At 40.8% G+C, this 20,270-nt stretch overlaps 2 protein-coding genes and 1 long non-coding RNA gene across 4 annotated transcripts in view; 1 reads left to right on the top strand and 2 right to left on the bottom strand.

Annotated features, from left to right (window-relative positions):
* LOC125722753 (protein NLRC5-like) overlaps positions 1–20,270 on the top strand; it is a 519,818-nt gene that overhangs the window by 339,555 nt on the left and 159,993 nt on the right. The gene's annotated exons all lie outside the window — the stretch shown is intronic.
* The window catches only part of LOC125722800 (uncharacterized), a 70,161-nt gene that overhangs the window by 21,563 nt on the left and 28,328 nt on the right, over positions 1–20,270 (bottom strand). The gene's annotated exons all lie outside the window — the stretch shown is intronic.
* Positions 1–20,270, bottom strand: part of LOC125722780 (uncharacterized) — a 68,403-nt gene that overhangs the window by 26,103 nt on the left and 22,030 nt on the right. The window lies entirely within an intron of this gene.

Raw genomic sequence — 20,270 nt, 5'->3', positions numbered from 1 at the left:
TTATATAAAGATTTATAGAAATTTCAGTCAGAGACTAGCTTCTGATATAGAAAGAATGTTTACATTTTTTTGGCCGTGGAATAGTTTTTCAGTGCTGCATGTAGTTTCTCTTTATTGTTTGAATAGGGCACACTTACGCATCAACAAGTGCAGTTGCAGTTGTGATGTTCTCGCATATGAGAAAATACAAGGACAACTTTTATTAAAGAAAACGAAAGGCTTTACTCTCCATACTCCAGTCAATTGCATGCATAGGCCTACTGCCGCATCTCACTTTGCCAACTTCCGCTTCCGTGCGGCTCAGGAGGATCTGGCTGCAGAACACTGGAAAGGGGTCCACAGCTCAAGGGGACCACCAGAGGACCGATGGAGTGGAACCGGGAACCAAGGGATTTGCCAGTGACTGGCACTCACTGTTGTTTTCGACTACAATAAAAACAGCTGTACTGGCTAAATAATGAGCATACAAAAGGAAAAAAAGACATGGATAGGAATAAAAAAGTAATTAAAAATAGAAAAACAACTGAAGAGTCATTCACACTGAACACGCGTCTCTGCTCTCAGGACGATGATCCTGCCAACTGCGCCAGACTGTGACAGACCGAACTACAAAACTGTAGACTCAGTGGACAGCTGACTACGCCACCCTAGGAATTTCATCCAGCTTTTCATTGAGACTACAGTTTTGCAGTCTGTTCTGCAAAACAATGTATTAAAAAGTGCAGTGATATACATGACACTGTAATTAGTTCAATTCAAGAGATGTACAATCAAGTTATAATAGTGTGATTATCATAATCACACAAATATATGAATTCCTCTGATACTGAATTAAACAACCCTTTATGCTGTCCCTTATGTGAATTAGTAAAAATCTCCATAGTCATATGCAATTCCAATTCCCCCTTTTATTTATTTTATGGCAGACAGACAGCAGTGTATTATTATATTATAATTATATTATATTTATTATAATTATATAATTATATTATATTATAATTATTATATATATCATTATATTAGGGTGCCCCTCGCAGAAGGTAAATTTAATCTTATTTAGTTACATTTTCTATATAGCGTCAGATGACAGCAGACGTCATTTACTGTAAGGTTACCTTTACTATAGAAGATATAACAGCTCCCAAAGTTCTTCATCTGATACAGAAAACATACGCCTGACAGATGTTGAAGTTTATTCCGTCTTTATTCTTCTAGACACCGTGAAAAACTATAAAATAAAGATATTATTAAATTCCTGCATTACATTTAATCTTACAAGACATTCTAAAAGATCCATGATATTACCGCTAAACAGCGGCTCATACATCACCGCAATTCCACTTTTCAATACAAGACAACAAGTAAATACAATAAATATAAATTACCGTGTGCGCCTTCTGACCAAATGCTTAGGAGTTATTACAGATCCTGCTGTGACAAGCCGACAAACCACAAGTTGACTCCATAAATCTCCCAGCATGCATTTACTCCTACCCTATTCCGTCACATGACCGTGTATTCAAGGGTTAACATGGATCAATTAAATAGTCAGCAGAGGGCACTGGCATACATTTCACAGTATACATTCTATATTAAATCAAACCAGCAAAAGGTGATTATAAAATAACCGTCTTAGCAACAGTTACAGAGTGGCGTAGTCACCCTTTCGCTCTATAGCGCCCCCTACCCCTACTACGTTTATAATTATAATAATTGCCTCATGTGCAGTTACGCTGGTTAAATTACCTGGAAATGTTATTAACTGCACATTCTCCTAGAAACTAACAACGGTGCTCACTCAGGTATATTTATAATGGTCAGAAAGCTGATGTAAAGTCTGATATAGTGCTGAATGTGTTATTTTGTAGACAGTAATAGGTTTAATTAATTTTATATTCCATTACTGTAGAAAGCTATACTTGCTTACTTAAGGTATTTTGCGTTATTAATGTGTGATTTAAATGCAGGTAGTTTTATTACAGTCAGCTTTTATTCACAGTGAGTAGCTTGAGTCAATGACAGAGAGAGAGAGAGAGAGCAGACAGGCAGATGAAGATGAAGGTGTATTAGGGAGGAGGGGGGAGGAGCTTGGACCTTCACCAAATCAGCCAAATGTAAATGTCACGTCTATCAAACAGGAGACCCTGCTTTCAGGAGAAATGGTTTAAAGATCACACTGGGCTCCATTACAGCCCCCCCTCGTCTTAAGGGGGGTTCTTTGTTTCTACTGTGCAAAATAATTTGTAACACAAATGTCTAAACTGGCATGAAAGACACATTCAGCTCTTGTGAAGACTGGCATGTGAAACTGGAAAAGGCACTGGGGAAATTCAGTGCACATAAAGACAGGCAGTGCCACAGATTAGCACTGATGACATGGATTCAGAAGATCAATCCTGTTAATATTCAACCTTCAGATGAGCTGGAAAGAGCAGCAGCAAGTGAGGAAAAATCTTCTGAAGTTAAGTACTTGGCACGGCAAGGCCTGGCTTTTCGAGGTGTTGGTAAGGAGAGTGGGAATTTCAAGCAGCTTCTAATGCAAACAGCAGAGGGCGATGCAGAGCTGACCATGTGGCTGAAAGGTCACTTTGATTTCACCAGTGCGGTTTAACTGTAACACCTGTTCCTGGGTTGCCCTCAGTCCTTGTTATTGGTTATGATTCTCACTGTCCTGCATTGTGTCTTGTTAGCTGTGTATTTAAGTGCCTGTTCTGCTTCTGTTCTCTGATGGTTCATTATAGCTGTATGTTGTTTGTATGTATATAGTTCTCTAGTTGTGTTTATTCCATCATTTAGTTCATTCCTGGTCATTTGCAGTTTATTTTGGATCCATCCTGATCCTTTTGGTTTTGATGTGTGTGTTGTAATAAACCCTATTTTTCCACCCGTTTCATGCACTGCCGCAACCAGAAGAGGGCAGAAGATATGGCACAAAAACAAAGGAAGAAGCCTAACTTTAAAAAGAACAAAAAACATCAAGACTCATCCAGCATGGGGTGGTGGGTTAACGAATAACACAAACAATCAAAGAATAAGCAAACAAATGAGAGAAAAGATGCAGAGATGACTGAGAAGCAGGGGATGACTGGAGAAGAGATGACAGGACCAGAAGACAGGAGGGATACAGGGAGAGCGGAGAAGACAGTATAACTGAAGAATGGGAGAAGAGGAGAGACTGCAGAGGAAGGAGAACATAGATGACTGGAGGGGAGGGAATATAGGAGCAACAGAGAGAAGGAGGAAGGGCTGCGGAGGAGAAGACAGGATAAGAGGGGAAAATGTGAGCAGAGAAGGACAAACACCCCCACTGCCCAGCAAAGTGCACTTGTAAGTAAACCACAATTTTAGCCTTGGGCTCAATATCTGGACTTGTCTCTGTGTAGCAATGCATAGAATCCTTGACACTGGTTATGACTGTACTGTATTAGTCCTAAACCTGCCATTATAGTGTAAGAAGAAAAGATTTTTTTTTAAATAAATCATTTTAAAAAAAGGTAGAGCGATGTAGCCCCCGGAGAAGTCCCCCCCCCCAAAAAATAGCCCTGTTTGTTCCCTTCTAGCTACCAGATGAAACTCACAATGCACCCCAACGCCACCTAACTTCTCTTCCACATGATGCACCTTATTTACCCTCTGAATCCTGTCTATTATTGAGCGTTTTTCTATCCATTTGATTATAAGCTTATTACACTGTATGTACATTAGTCAGCCACATATGCTGTACGGCTTTGTTTTCCGGACAGTCTGGGCTACTCAGATATGTCATAATTCGATTTGTAAATGCTGACAGTCTTGATATTATCCTTCTTATCAGGAAAAACTACTTCTGCATATAGATATTTCTCAATTTTTAGTCTCATCTAATATAAAAATTGGCAGGTAGTACAAATATAATCTTATAAATGCTGAGATTAGAGATTCTGCGATGCAGGAATGCAGGGGTTTCATTGGGGCCCTTTCTATGGCTTAGTACTGTGAAGGAGTACATGGTTAGTGCCAGGCGCAAATGAATATCTTTGATTTTGCATCCATGTGGTAACTTGTTGAAGTTGTCTGATAGTCAGTAATACATGGTTTAATTATTATGATTGTTTATTTATTACTTTATAACATCTAAAAGAAACTGAAATAGGAAAGCTTATTTTAATTTATGGTCCACTGGATAAACACAGACATTACAGACGGTTTTAGAGTCTAATGCTGAATGTTTTTTGCGATCATTTTTCTGCCTGCATATGCTGTGATTGGTGCAGTGAAATTTGAGAATGTGTTTGTGGTCAGTATCATTGCCTCAGACAACAAACCAACGCTGTAGCGTGTCACTGTGTTTACGTGTGAGAGGGGTTCCAGTTACATAATGGATTCGTTCTAATTGTTTTGACGGAGCTCGACAAACCTAAAAAATAAATGCTGGTGTTATCAAAAACTATGTCATATAGCTATATTCCAGATTTATTACAGCCAAACACATCTCGGAGCTCCGAGGAACCTCCTTCTCCTTACATTTCCCTCCTTCTCAATCTTCCCTCAAATACTGTTACATTTGTCTTTTTTCCACACTCACACCCTATCTTGATCATACTCTGACTGCATGGCATCCATATGCAGGGCAAACTATTTTACAGTCTTATCTAGTATAATAGGACATAAACATTGAATTTGATAGTTATCTTTTATTTACACATTAGAACACAATGCATGAACATGAAGGGATCGTTTGCATTTGCAACCAACACCTCCGCAAACCCCCCTGCGGAATACTGGCCGCGGACAGGGGTGGGAATCCCCAAGCTGGAAGACTGTACTGCGTCATGTTAACATTAGCTAGCTAGTTAGCATGGATACAGAGTGCACCGGACTAAAACTATAAAGGACGTAAGGTGTGTCATATAGTAAAACACTTACTAACAGGTAATGCACGTTAGCATTACGTTAAATGACAACTTTACCTATTACTTACCAGAATAGCCTCCTACACGTGCGACGAATGACAGCAGGCAGAAGGCTGCGCGTTTTTCAGAAACACACCGGAGTTAAACTTACGCCGCATTATTTACCGGCACTTGTAACACCAACATTTGCAGCCATTAACTCATATGTGGTAGTAACACTGAAATTACTTTCTCTGCGTCAAAATAAGGCAACACTGTGATTTTGATACTTTATCATTTATACTTAATTGTACCTTCCTCCCATTCCTCCGTCTCTGCTTATTGACATTTAGGAGAGTCTCAGATATAAATTAACAATTCAAAATTATCAAATAAAGACAGACACAACACTGAAGAGATGACAAAGACACAGTTTGAAAAGTAAATATGTTTTATTGCAAATCTCTTATCTTAACATAGCCTACCTTATCATATGTTAACTTAACCCATCTTATATTTTAACTTAGCCTATCATCATATTTTAACTTAGCCTATCTTATAATATTTTAACTTAGCCTATCTTATCATATGTTAACTTAGCCTATCATATTTTATCTTAGCCTATCTTGTCATATAACTTAACCTATCTTATCTTATTATATTTCAACTTAGCTTATATTAATATATTTCGTCTTAGCCTGTCTTATATTTTAACTCAGCATATCTTATCCTATCGTATCTTATAGCTACATTAACACTTAAACAGTATCTCTTTCCGTTGGGTCCCGCGGGATCCCAGTCCCAATGCAGGGCTCTAACACGGGTATTCTAAGAAAAAAAAAATAAACACTTTACTTGACTTTACTTAAAGCAGTCATATAACTGCATCATACATACCCAATTAATGCCTTATAAATCATTTATAAAAGTATTAAAAACACGGCTGTAAATACTTATACAAAGGCATAACACATTATAGCTATGTTGATAATGCATTATGAATGCTCTGATCTATATATACACAATAAATATCTTCATAATACATTATATCGGCCATTAATCCATAATAAACATGGCTATAATGTGTTATGCTTTTTTTTCTTCAATATTTATACCCATGTCTATAATATATTTATGGATGCATTACAGTGCATTGTGAAGGTGTCAATAATGCAGTTATATTACTGCTTTAAGTCATTTGTAAACCTGAATTCACAACCTTATAATTACTGCCTCTTGCTACTTCTTCTGAAAGGCTGGGGACAGCAGAAGAAGCACCACTTCATCTTCTTCTTCTTCTTCTTGTGGCTCTTCTCAGTATCATCTTCAGAAAGATCTTCGGCATTCACATGGAATGATACTTCTTCTTCACTGTAGATCTTCTCGGCAGCATCAGCATCTTCTTTTGTTTTATCTGTCTTCATCACTTCAGTTTCGTCCTCTTCCTCAGGTCCTTCTTCTGGTATAGTCAGTAGCTGTGATCTCTCTTCAGATGCCACCATACACTGAAACCTGACCAGTGTGGTAGCATCAGCATCTTCTGCCTGCTGGAATACCACATCAGCTTCTTCATTTTCCTCAGGTCCATCTTCCTGTAAAGTCTGCAGCCATATTCTGGCTACATATGCCGCCATGCACTGCCAACTGTCCACTGTGGCAGCATCAGTGTCTTCTGCTTCCTGAAGCTCCTCATCTGTTTCTTCATCTTCCTCAAGTTCTTCCTCCTGGATGGGTTCTAGCCAAGTTCTGCCTCTTTGTGACACCACATACTCCACAGCATTCCCTGTACTTTTCCCTCCTCCTCCCTTAACCTCCTCCACATTCACTCCCACCTCACATACATTCTCCTCACCTCCATTTAGCATATCCATCATACTAATACCAGCCTCTGTCCCCTCCATCACAACCCTGGAGGCCTTCCCCTCAAATGTTCCCCACTCTGGTACCTCCACATATTCCTCACTACTCTGCCCCCTTACCTCACCTTCCCCCCGGCTTGTCCGGTCCTTCCTGACTTTCTTTTTTTTGTTAAGGTAGCAAGTTTTATAAATTTCCCAGTCTTCAGATGAAAGGCCGTAATTACTCTGAAGACTTTGAGATGAAATACTAGTGCTGGCTAGCAGTCCATCCTTTTCCACACTCTCCCCTCCCTTACTAACCCCTCCCTTACCCAAATCGGTAGACCCCCCCAATCCCCCCTTAACCCCCCCAGCCTGGATAGTGGGGAGTGTCACTGGTGAGAACTCCTCCACACCTTCTCCCCAGTTGATCACTTCATCCCACAGGTTCCAGGCTTCCCAGTGTTGGGTGTTGGTCCATGGATCAGCTCTCTCAATTCGCTCTCTGGGGAATAAATGAGAGATTAACCAGCACTTAACAGAGATAATAAAATAAATAAAGAGCTGGAAATTCTTCAACCATACAGAAAATACAATTGTTATAATTATTATAATAAATAATTACAAGGTTCACATATATAAAAAAGAAAGAATAAAAGAAACAGCGAGCAAGATTGCAAAAAAAATCTACTGTAAAATGCACGATACTGTAAGTGCAATATCATATTAAACAGTAATGTCACCAAATTATAACTAGAATCAAATACGAAACAACTGTGCTCCACATCAAATGAATACCCAGATGAATACTACCAAGAACTGAGTTAACACTAACCAAGCTAAGAATATTTGAAAGTGTTAATCCTGTGTAACAATGTAAAGAGATGTAATGATAAACTTAGAAGCATCTAGGCTACTCCGAAAGTAATGCCCCAATTTTTTTTTAACAATTTACCTACCACCCTGTACAGTAGGGGGTCCCAACTTCCGGTCGGTGTTCCGGTACCGTCCGCGCGGAGTATTGCACCGGGCGGCAGACAACCGGGGGTAGAGGAGCCAGCCGTCCCGTTTATTAGGGGATCGCGCCGTTTTGGAAAGAAAGCTGCCCGTATTGATGTACGGAAATACGCCATTAGCCCCGCATGTCCGTATACACCGTCAATCTCCCGCCGCTCGGCGTGGGAACCCCCAAATTACACCGCCGTCTTACCCATCCGTGACACTTTTCTACGACGGAAACCGATCCGCGGACATCGAAAGGTTGGGAAGCCCTACTAAACTAGCATGTTTGAGATGAATTTACTAACCAAATAGTCTGTCATTATTTAAATATTAGCAACCACAGTAGCAATAAAAACCCATCCATCCATCCATCCATCCATCCATTTTCCAAACCGCTTATCCTATTGGGTCGCGGGGGGTCCGGAGCCTATCCCGGAATCAATGGGCACGAGGCAGGGAACAACCCAGGATGGGGGGCCAGCCCATCGCAGGGCACACTCACACACCAGTCACTCACACATGCACACCTACGGGCAATTCAGCAACTCCAATTAGCCCCAGCATGTTTTTGGACTGTGGGGGGAAACCGGAGTACCCGGAGGAAACCCCACGACGACACGGGGAGAACATGCAAACTCCGCACACATGTGACCCAGGCGGAGACTCGAACCCGGGTCCCAGAGGTGTGAGGCGACAGTGCTAACCACTGCACCACCATGCCGCCCCGCAATAAAAACCACTGCACTTTAAATGACGTTAAAAAATATGTAATATTAAAAAAATATGTAATGTTTTTTATTGTATTATAGACATTTACTATGTCATTATAGTATAAAAGGCTAAATAATCAAAGTAGCACAACATCAGTTGAAGAATTCAAAGACATTTTGGAGAGCTAACAAGCTACTCACCTCTGCGCCATTTTCACTCAGAGTTTGTTGTGCTTCAAACGGTAAAGTTTGTTTACGTTGTTTCTATGGAAACTGCTCTGACTCTCCGCTTGACCGTAATATAAAGGCATGTATGCAGTAATTTTCTGATTGCAGATTTGATCTGGCAAAAACTGGCACTATGATGGAAGTTATGCAGAAGTGCAGAGTAGATGGAATCATTTTTGTACCTCAATAAGATTGTATGCCTTTTGCCTGTGTCTCCAGCCAGTGCCGGGGGTGAAACGCGCCTGCAATAATCAGCGGGATAACATTATCGTTTTTTTCATTCTATGGAAAATGAAAGACCGATTTGCTGGCCAGATTTATTTATGAATCATAAACATGTTGTGGGCTATATAAGTAAAGTCAGGGCTCTCAAGTTTTATGCATTGACTGTGAGACACTTGCATTTCAACCAGTTCACATGCTCACGCGCCGCACCTTATGTTTGTCAAGCTGAGAAGTAAGGGTTAGGGTTATAATTATCAATAAATAATGTACTTCCCTGTGAAACAATGATGCTGGATGTTTATTTGCATATCATGATATGGTGCAGCCTTTTAATAGGTTTCTGTTTTTCTGTTAATCCATTCATGGTGTTGAATAAGTCAGCAAGCATAAGTGTAAGGCTAGTGAGTGACTGGTGTTTTCGGGGGAGACTCCCTAGAGCTGGAGAGAAATACCTTAAGGCACAGGATGAAAAATCCCAAATCTTCCAAGAAAAATGTCAGCATTATATGTATTTGCCACACAGAACAGAACAAAAAATTCCATAGGGAATCACACGCCTACCATAGTCACTATACTACTCAGAACGCCTGGCAGCCACCAAATCAAACATAGGAAAAGGTCCGGATTTATAGCGTTAGAATGTGGCAGAGACTAATATCCATAACGTACCATCCTAGAACACACTGTGTTCTAAAATTTAAGCCCAATTAAAATCTGAATATTAAATGAGGAAAATAATTTGATTTGTTCTTCTATCCCAAGTTGTGGTCTAAAAGCAATAAGACCACCATCCATTATATCTGCTTTGGGGAAAATGCACTCCTGTAGCCACTAGGGGAGCTCTCACCTCTTCTGGGCCCAGCTAAATAATTATGTTACGCATTCTAACAAGCTTTATTATCTGTGTCAATAAGCCCTGCTTTTACACTAACACTCCTGCTGAGAGGCTAGTTTGATTACCAGTCTTACCCTTGTCATTAGGAACACATGAGAATTTGCGCTGTGCTGTTTCACAGTGGATTCTCACTGGTTTTCCCCAAGACTGATACGATACATTTTATTCAGTTTCATACCACAGGTTATTGCAAGAGGGATCAATTGGTTTACTTTTATACTGGTGCAAAGAAACTATTATTATGATGGTGGGTTATCAAACACAGTAGCTGGCTACCTCAGACATAAGACGCCCATTATGTACCTGTGTGTCACCTATATGAGCTTGGAATCTGTATATCTATTGAAATAATTATTCATAGCCCAGATAGCATCATGTTATTGTTTCAGCGTTGAAGTATAGTTAAATGCATTGAATTATGGTCAGTGTTAAATTATCAGCATTGAAACTGAATTGATTTTTGGTCAGATTTTCAATATTGAAAAATTAATGGTGGCGAAACCTTGATATAAAGTGACTTTTTCAACATTGAAAATAAGATGCTGAGTTAATATCAATATTATTGAAAATAAAAATGGAAAAATGAATTCATGGGGGGCGGCATGATGGTGCAGTGGTCAGCACTGTTGCCTCACACCTCTGGGACCCGGGTTTGAGTCTCTGCCTGGGTCACGTGTGTGGAGTTTGCATGTTCTCCCCATGTTGTCGTGAGGTTTCCTCCGGGTACTCTGGTTTCCCCCCACAGTCCAAAAACATGCTGAGGCTAATTGGAGTTGCTAAATTGCCCGTAGGTGTGTGTGTGAGAGTGACTGGTGTGTGAGTGTGCCCTGAAATGGGCTGGCCCCCCATCCTGGGTTGTTCCCTGCCTCGTGCCCATTGCTTCCAGGATAGGCTCCGGAACCCCCCGCGACCCAGTAGGATAAGCGGTTTGGAAAATGGATGGATGGATGGGTGTGCACCAAAGCACACATGTTTTTTTCTGATGGCTTAAACACATTTTTGTAACTACTGGCTATTTTGCAAAAACTCTGCACACAAATAAAAAAACCACCAAATCAGCAAAACATTGTAGGTCTCTTGCAAAAACTAATAAATCTTGCTTAACTCTTCAAACCTTTGTAAAAATGGTATTTTTGTACCAATCAGTTAACACAAACCATCATCTTAATAAGCATACAATGCACCAACTACACACTGATGGTAGGAATGGAAAACACATCTGGCTTTTGCTTTCTCTGTGCACGAGGTATGTCAATTTGAGGTCATACTTTTGTCATAAATAGTTCTGTAAACACAATTCAAGATTCAAATTTCAAGTATGAATGTTTATTCACATGCATCAAAAGAAACACAAGACAACATACAATTTCACTGAGAGAGAGAAAAAAAATCATTCTTGTCGTCTCTTTGGGTCCGGCCACAGAATTTCATCAACATCACATGCAATGCTTTCTAGACCAAGGCACCGGGGAAACTCTCCTGGAGTGCCTTATCCTGGCCTGACATGATGCCTGGTCAATATCCTCGCATGCCTCCTCCATTGCCTGTAAAAGAGCCATGCGTTGATGGGGATGACGATCATAGACCTTCCAGCACCAGGCAGAGAAGAATTCTTCAATCGGATTCAAGAATGGAGAGTAAGGCGGGAGGTTGAGTACAGTGAAGAGTGGGCGACTGTAAACCAGTTGCGAACTAAAGCAGTCCTATGGAAACTAATATTGTCCCATATGATGACATAACTGGTCTGTGAACATTAGTGAGCATATGATGTAGGCTGTCCAGGAATGTAATAATGTGTGCAGTGTTACATGGGCCCAGGGTTGCATGATGGTGAACAGCACCGTTCTGACTTATAGCTGCACACATAGTTATGTTACCACCACGCTGTCCTGGGACATTGGTTATGGCACCGTGTCCAGTAATGTTCCTGCCATGCCAACGCGTTCACTGTTTCTTTCAAAAGGGACTCTGTAAATGTGCTTCATCCTGATTCTGTTGCATGCCAGTACACGAGATAATGCAGAGATGCTCACATTGTTTATGTTTCGGAAGGTGGTGTCATCCTCTATTATGCGCTGCTGTATTTCTCGTAGCCTAATGGAATTATTTGTGATCACCATATTGACTATATGGGTCTCTCGTTCTTCAGTGAACATTCTTCCTCTGCCCCCAGATTCTGGATGTCTAGCAGGTCTGTAGAGTAACCATTTCAGTTTTGTGTTTCTCATTAGAGTATGGTACTATTACAAAACGTACTGTGAAGTAACTGTACTAACCGATTCTCATTTGGAACCGTCCTTATGATGCCTGCTACAGCGTAGCGGCTCAGGTCAGGCTGAACCCATTGGCCAGCTTCCCTCAGGGTCATTCCATGGTTGATCACATGATCCACTGTTGTAGCTCTGATGACATCAGTTATTCTATTTCTTCTTACCCTTCCTCCTTCCTCTTCACCTCCTCATCCTCTAAATTCACCTCCTAGTCTTCATCCTCTTCCTCGCCCTTCTCTAATTCTCACTCTTCTCAGTCTTCCTTCTCCCTCCATTGTTCTCCACACTGAAAGCTTACTGTACCTGTGGCTTATTTATAGCGCTCATGCTGATTGCAAAGTGAACTAATTATCTAAAACCGTTTTCACATGTGACAGTGTGGCCAGACAGCTGGCAAAGTAGTGTAAACAATAGCTATAAATGTGTATAGTTTTACTAGGAGTGTGTTGATCATTTAGAAATTGTGTGTAAAACAGTGAGTTGTGTTTACAGTTCCGCAAAAAGAGTGCTGTGCAGTGGATTGTATTTACACATTTGCAAATTGTGTGTTACAAAAGTGCATACTGAGTGCAAAGCAGTGAGTAATTTTGCTATAACTATTAATAGTTTTATAAGAATCATTGTTAGTGTTTAAGTATTCAGAAAAACTGTATAAAAATTAAACGGGGGTGACTGTCCATTAAGCTAATCTGCAATCCTATTACACATAGCATGACACAGTACTGTTTTTGACTTTTTCTTTTAATCCACCGCGATTGTGATGAATGGGGCAAGAGAACAAAAACCACAGAAATGGCTCTTTGCATGCTATCCAGTGACTACGCGAGATGGTATAGTCTCTATGGTTTAACTAGAGAAGGCTTGGAGGAAAATGCTGTGGAAAACTGATTATTTTGTGTCTCATGCCTGGGCTCTCTAGGAAATATGTATCTCTACAATTGTGGAGATTTCTGTGGGGTGCACATATATAGTATATATCAAATTTATATTATATAGATTATATCTAAGCATCATTCATACTCAAGTGAGAAGACAGTTATAAATCCATGTTAAGAAAAGGTTTCTGTGTCGGAAAGGTACAGAAAGAGCCTAACGCAGGTTTACAGGAAACAAAGGTGTGGTGTAGAACACAAGGACATGGACAGAGAAAGGCAATGGCACAACCCCTCAGTATGATCAATTCATCTACTCTGTTATTAGATTTGTTTAAAATACGTGGGAAAAAAATTAACAATGCAGTCACAGAATAATTATTTTGCATTTTAAAATAGTTTAATACTGCAGCACAGGAACAATTCATGCAAAAGTATGGCAAGGCGTTTTAACATTTAATCGCTAGACTGGATATGCAGATTGCAGATATCTCTAATTCAATTCTTCCTAGTCAAAGAGAGCATTTCAGATATCCACAATGACATTCTTCCTATCCACAATTGTCATTTCAGATATCTAGAATGGCTATGCGACGTACATCCGGTAAAATATAAGGCAGCTAAATTATTGATGCCATTCATACTGTTGCTATGACCGTTCACTATAAACTCCTTATTACAAATAAATGAATAACTACATACGTTTCCTTGCTGAATATATAGTTTTTGCTGATAATGCAGAACAGAAAGTGATCAAAATGATAAGTTTAGCTCATCTGCACTGTTCAGCACAAAGACACCAGTGCAATTAAATCAATATTAGCCAGATTTACCATTTTTGCTCCAGTTTCATTAAATGTTAAAACTGCCAGTTATACTTTGTAAAGATTTAACGATAACTGTTCTGCCAGTTTAAATAAATCCGTGATTCACCCCTCCAACAAATGGACTGTGCTGAAAACAACATCACAGTCACGTTTGACACGTAATATATACGTTGCCTATACGTATTAACAACGTAGGACTCACATGGCTGAACATAGAGACCACGTGACTACAACGTACAGGGCACGTACTGCATGCGTATAGCCCTTACGTCAAAAGGGGTGTGTACGTTTATGCCAACCAATAGCATAGATGCATTAAAGGTACAAACGTCTTAAGAGGTTCAAATTGGCCGCATTAACATGCAGTTTTAAGACGTGTTAAGATGTCCGAATGGCTTAACACGTAAGTAATATACGTGTTAAGACATAATTTGTTTGACATGTTGGCATGGGCGTCAAAGTAGATGTTAAGTCCCAAATGGCCTTCCATAATAAAGTGATCTTTCAAAATAAAATCACAATCAAATTCTTCACCCTTTGGTTATTATTCTGTGTGCCTTCTCTTATGTGCAATGAAATAGACCAGGGTGACAAAATAAGTATTATATACAATGTTGTCATGGAAATAAATCAATACTTATGTTTAATCAATTTGCCTATGATTACGGTTTAAAAGAAAATTGCGAAGAGCCATTTTCCTTTGAGTCCCAATGATTTTGATTTCATACATCATAAATAAAACCACATATTTGTTGATAGTGATGTATTTGTGATTTTTTTCTATAGATCATCTGCAGTATATGGAGTCCCTTAGATGTCAGGGTGAGAAAATATATTTTTAATTGTTTTGTGTTTCCTCTCAATAGTTTTGCGTTCCCTCACAATACTTTTCCTAATAATAATAACTGTACTCTGTCCATTTAAAGTACAAAAGTTAGAATTAATGGATTAATAAGTATAAACCAAAATAATACAGACATGTCCAGTTACGTGTACTTTACTGTTTACAGTAACTGGGCAGTCGTTGGACATCAATGATTATCATCATTATTTGTTATTATTATTATTATCCATCCATTTTCCAAACCGCTTATCCTACTGGGTCATGGGGGGTCCGGAGCCTATCCCGGAAGCAATGGGCACGAGGCAGGGAACAACCCAGGATGTGGGACCAGCCCATCGCAGGGCACACTCACACACCATGCATTCACACATGCACACCTACAGGCAATTTAGCAAGTCCAATTAGCCTCAGTATATTTTTGGACTGTGGGGGGAAACTGGAGTACCCGGAGGAAACCCCACGACGACATGGGGAGAACATGCAAACTCTGCACACATGTGACCTAGGCGGAGACTCGAACCCGGGTCCCAGAGGTGTGAGGCAACACTGCATCACCATGCCGCCCCACTCTCAAGACCACATCATCTAATATAGTCTCAATATGTGACTGTGTATATTTCTCACACAAGGATAACTGAGAGGTTATCTGATAATGCTCCAGTCCAGTGTCCATAATATACACTTCTTCATTATGCTAATCGTTATCAATCGCATTTTCAGATGCAGAACTATGGGGACAGAAGCAAAAAAGTTACTCATTGATGCCTTTAGTGTAACTGAGCTACAAAAAATTCCATCTGCTCAATTTTTGCTCCACTTCTCTTTTCCCGCATTTTCATGAAACTTTCAAGTTGGCGCTGGGGCTTGTGGTCAACCAATAGGAAAAGTTTATCACTATAAGCCCCACCCAGTGAGTCTTGGTCAAGAAAAAAGTATGTTATTTTTGGAACTAAAAAACGGTTCAGGAACTACCTCCTAAGACCTTCAATTGGGCCAAGTTCGTGCAGTAGGAAATCGCCTTATGACCTGCACCCACAATGGCTTGTTTAGAGACACCGGTTCAGCTGCCTGTATGCTTTTTCACCTGCGGCAGAAACAGCAGGCAAACCAGCACAAACAAGGTACGAACATGCAGTAATGGGGGTTCAAATCCCCAGACAGCGCCACCCACTGGGCCACATAGCATTTCATTTATCTGCAAATGTATATTTAAACCTTTGAGGCGATTTTCCACATCACTTTCACTTTGCCCCCCCCCCCCCCCCAAAGGGGGTTCTTTGTTTCTACTGTGCAAAATAAGTAAGTAAGTAATACTTTAAGGTATTTTGTGTCATTAATGTATGATTTAAATGCAGGTAGTTTTATTACAGTCAGCTTTTATTCACAGTCAGTAGCTTGTCATCATGAAGAGGAAGTGTGACAATCGTGAGTTTTTGGGCAACCACAGAAAAGCAGGAAAGTACAGACAGTGAGATAATTAGTGCCAGTCAGATGATAGACGTATACAGTATGTGAGTCAAGGGTTCTTCATATATTAATCATTCCCATTCAGATAACAAATCCTGAGAGATCCATTCCTGAGCATCATGCCAAGAAACACCACTTGTTTACTGATAACTGCTTTCATGTAAACTCTGCTGTGCTGAGAGTAAAGATGAAGAGGGAGAGACAGCAAGAGGCTGCTGACGGCAGAGAATGCAGGCGACATGGAGGGGAGTGAGAAAAGGAGCAAATATTGATGGTTAAGAGTGAATAATGACGTCACAGCAGCCTGATCCTGATGTTAGTTTAATATGCTTCTTAGTTTGGCCTGTGGTGTGTATTTCAGATACAGCATTTAATCAGGGAGACTGAGTGTGAGTCAATGACAGAGAGAGAGAGAGAGAGAGAGAGAGCAGACAGGCAGGTGAAGATGAAGGTGTATTAGGGAGGAGGGGGGGAAAGAGCTTGGACCATCACCAAATCAGCCAAATGTAAATGTCACGTCTATCAAACAGGAGACCCTGCTTTCAGGAGAAATGGTTTAAAGATCACACTGGGCTCCATTACAGCTCCCCCTCTTCTTAAGGGGGTTCTTTGTTTCTACTGTGCAAAATAATTTGTAACACAAATGTCTAAACTGGCATGAAAGACAGATTCAGCTCTTGTGAAGACTGGCATGCGAAACTGGAAAAGGCACTGGGGAAATTCAGTGCACATAAAGACAGGCAGTGCCACAGATTAGCACTGATGACATGGATTCAGAAGATCAATCCTGTTAATATTCAACCTTCAGATGAGCTGGAAAGAGCAGCAGCAAGTGAGGAAAAATCTTCTGAAGTTAAGTACTTGGCACGGCAAGGCCTGGCTTTTCGAGGTGTTGGTAAGGAGAGTGGGAATTTCAAGCAGCTTCTAATGCAAACAGCAGAGGGCGATGCAGAGCTGACCATGTGGCTGAAAGGTCACTTTGATTTCACCAGTGCTGTTTAACTGTAACACCTGTTCCTGGGTTGCCCTCAGTCCTTGTTATTGGTTATGATTCTCACTGTCCTGCACTGTGTCTTGTTAGCTGTGTATTTAAGTGACTGTTCTGCTTCTGTTCTTTGATGCTTCATTATAGCTGTATGTTGTATGTATGTATATAGTTCTCTAGTTGTGTTTATTCCATCATTTAGTTCATTCCTGGTCATTTGCTGTTTATTTTGGATCCATCCTGATCCTTTTGGTTTTGATGTGTGTGTTGTAATAAACCCTATTTTTCCACCCGTGTCATGCACTGCCGCAACCAGAAGAGGGCAGAAGATATGGCACAAAAACAAAGGAAGAAGCCTAACTTTAAAAAGAACAAAAAACATCAAGACTCATCCAGCATGGGGTGGTGGGTTAACAAATAACACAAACAATCAAAGAATAAGCAAACAAATGAGAGAAAAGATGCAGAGATGACTGAGAAGCAGGGGATGACTGGAGAAGAGACGACAGGACCAGAAGAGAGGAGGGATACAGGGAAAGCGGAGAAGACAGTATAACTGAAGAATGGGAGAAGAGGAGAGACCGCAGAGGAAGGAGAACATAGATGACTGCTGGAGGGGAGGGAATATAGGAGCAACAGAGAGAAGGAGGAAGGGCTGCGGAGGAGAAGACAGGATAAGAGGGGAAAATGTGAGCAGAGAAGGACAAACACCCCCACTGCCCAGCAAAGTGCACTTGTAAGTAAACCACAATTTTAGCCTTGGGCTCAATATCTGGACTGTAGCGATGCATAGAATCCTTGACACTGGTTATGACTGTACTGTATTAGTCCTAAACCTGCCATTATAGTGTAAGGATAAAAGATTTTTTTTAAATAAATCATTTTACAAAAAGGTAGAGCGATGTAGCCCCCGGAGAAGTCCCCCCCCCCCCCCCAAAGCCCTGTTTGTTGCCTTCTAGCTACCAGATGAAACTCACAATGCACCCCAACGCCACCTAACTTCTCTTCCACATGATGCACCTTATTTACCCTTTGAATCCTGTCCATTATTGAGCGTTCTTCTATCCATTTGATTATAAGCTTATTACACTGTATGTACATTAGTCAGCCAAATATACTGTATGGCTTTGTTTTACGGACAGTCTGGGCTACTCAGATATGTCATAATTCGATGTGTAAATGCTGACAGTCTTGATGTCATCCTTCTTATCAGGAAAAACTACTTCTGCATATAGATATTTCTCATTTTTTAGTCTAATCTAATATAAAAATTGGCAGGCAGTACAAATATAATCTCATAAATGCTGCGATTAGAGTATCTGCGATGCAGGAATGCAGGGGTTTCATTGGGGACCTTTCTATGGCTTAGTACTGTGAAGGAGTACATGGTTAGTGCCAGGCGCAAATGAATATCTTTGATTTTGCATCCATTTGGTAACTTGTTGAAGTTGTCTGATAGTCAGTAATACATGGTTTAATTATTATGATTGTTTATTTATTACTTTATAACATCTAAATGAAACTGAAATAGGAAAGCTTATTTTAATTTATGGTCCACTGGATAAACACAGACATTACAGACGGTTTTAGAGTCTAATGCTGAATGTTGTTTGCTGTCATTTTTCTGTCCTCAGTGCTCTTCCTCTGGCAGGACTGGGGGTGAGAGAGTCCAGTTGTTTGATGCAGTGGGTTGCTCTCACTGGATGGTCTAATTTAGAAGCTGATCATTTATGTCTGTTATTACAGTCAGTGACGCTAAAAGGTGAGCTTCAGTGAACAGTGTGTGGCAGCTGCAGGAACAGAGGCACTCAGGCAAACCCAAGTGCAGAATATTACCCCCGAATGGCAGCTTTTTATCAGCAACAGGGAGACCTGGGATGGGGGAAGGGGGGGGGGGGGGGGGGGGGGGGCTGAAGGGCTGTTTGCTCTGGTGGGTCCAGGCCAGTCACTGGCAACTTCAGCACTGGTGTTTTGACAGGTCGCTGCTGCCTGTATTTTGTCTGAAATTTTGTGGTTTCCTTTCTATAGGCTGTCAGGCTGTAGAGTCACAGAGAGGCTGTTCTTCTCTGACTTCAGCTCTGAAGTCAAACCTCAGAAAGCTGGATCTGAGCTACAATCACCCAGGAGACTCAGGAGTGAAGCTGCTCTCTGCTGTACTGGAGGATCCCAGCTGTAAACTGGAGAAGCTGAAATGAGTAGAGAATGAATATTTTATGTCGGTTTCAGTTTATTTGTATAGCACATCTTCATACAAGAAGGTCATTCAAAGTGCTTTCCAGAAAAGATGATAAAAAATAAAATGCTTAATGCACAAAGTAAAATCGTAGGACTAAATATGACAATAAAAAATTTAATTAAAAAAACATGAAACATTTAAGGAGAGATATTAAAAGTAGCAAATTGCCAGTCCCATCAGACGGCCATCGGCCATCGACCTGCGGCCCAGGATGCTCCGGTCACAGGAGCACTTATGTTCCACCATGCTGTTCGTTATGGACACACTGTGGGCAGCACAGGGATTCAGATCGGCCAGGCCGTTCCTCCCAATCACACCCTTCCAGGTTTCACTGTCGCTACGCACATCAGCGTTAATGTCTCCCAGCAGGACAATGCAGTCCCCATGGGGGGCACCTCCCAGCCCCCCTCCCAGGTCTCGAAGCAGGCCAGGTACACTGAGCTGATGTTCGGTGCATACGCATAAACAGTCAGACCCCCTCCGCCAACTCGAAGTGGAAGGGAGGTAACCCTCTCGCTCACTGGGGTGAACTCCAACGTTCTGGCACTGAATTGGGGGGGCTATTAGCTTATTTCGCAGAGGTCACCATTTTCAAAATGAAAACGAGGCTGAGGTGGGATGAATTCCACAAAATTCTTTGATGCTACTGTGGCATATTGTTGTGAACCAGGATGTACATCTTATCAAAGACGAGAATGTGACCAATGTTTGTCTTTCCCTTGATTTCCTTGTAACCGGGACACTTAGAAGCTCAGTTCAAATTTAGAAAACACACTTTTGCAGAATCATGGATTTACAGTAGTGAGGATGTTTCATATAACCAAGCTGCCTCCTGCTATAATTCTTCACAGTGGTGCTGAAGATTTTTATTTTCTATGTGAAAACCCATGATCCATTTGAGGTGAAGTACCTGACTCTGACCCTTTGATTAACTCTGTAATGTACTATATATGTTTAGTAATATGTATCCAGCATTTTCAGCCTCTCTCAGGATAACAGT

This window comes from Brienomyrus brachyistius, unplaced genomic scaffold (genome assembly GCF_023856365.1).
Source record: "Brienomyrus brachyistius isolate T26 unplaced genomic scaffold, BBRACH_0.4 scaffold42, whole genome shotgun sequence".
Classification (NCBI taxonomy): Eukaryota; Metazoa; Chordata; class Actinopteri; order Osteoglossiformes; family Mormyridae; genus Brienomyrus; species Brienomyrus brachyistius.
Note: the sequence above shows the minus strand (reverse complement) of the source record. Positions and strands in the feature narration are given on the sequence as shown.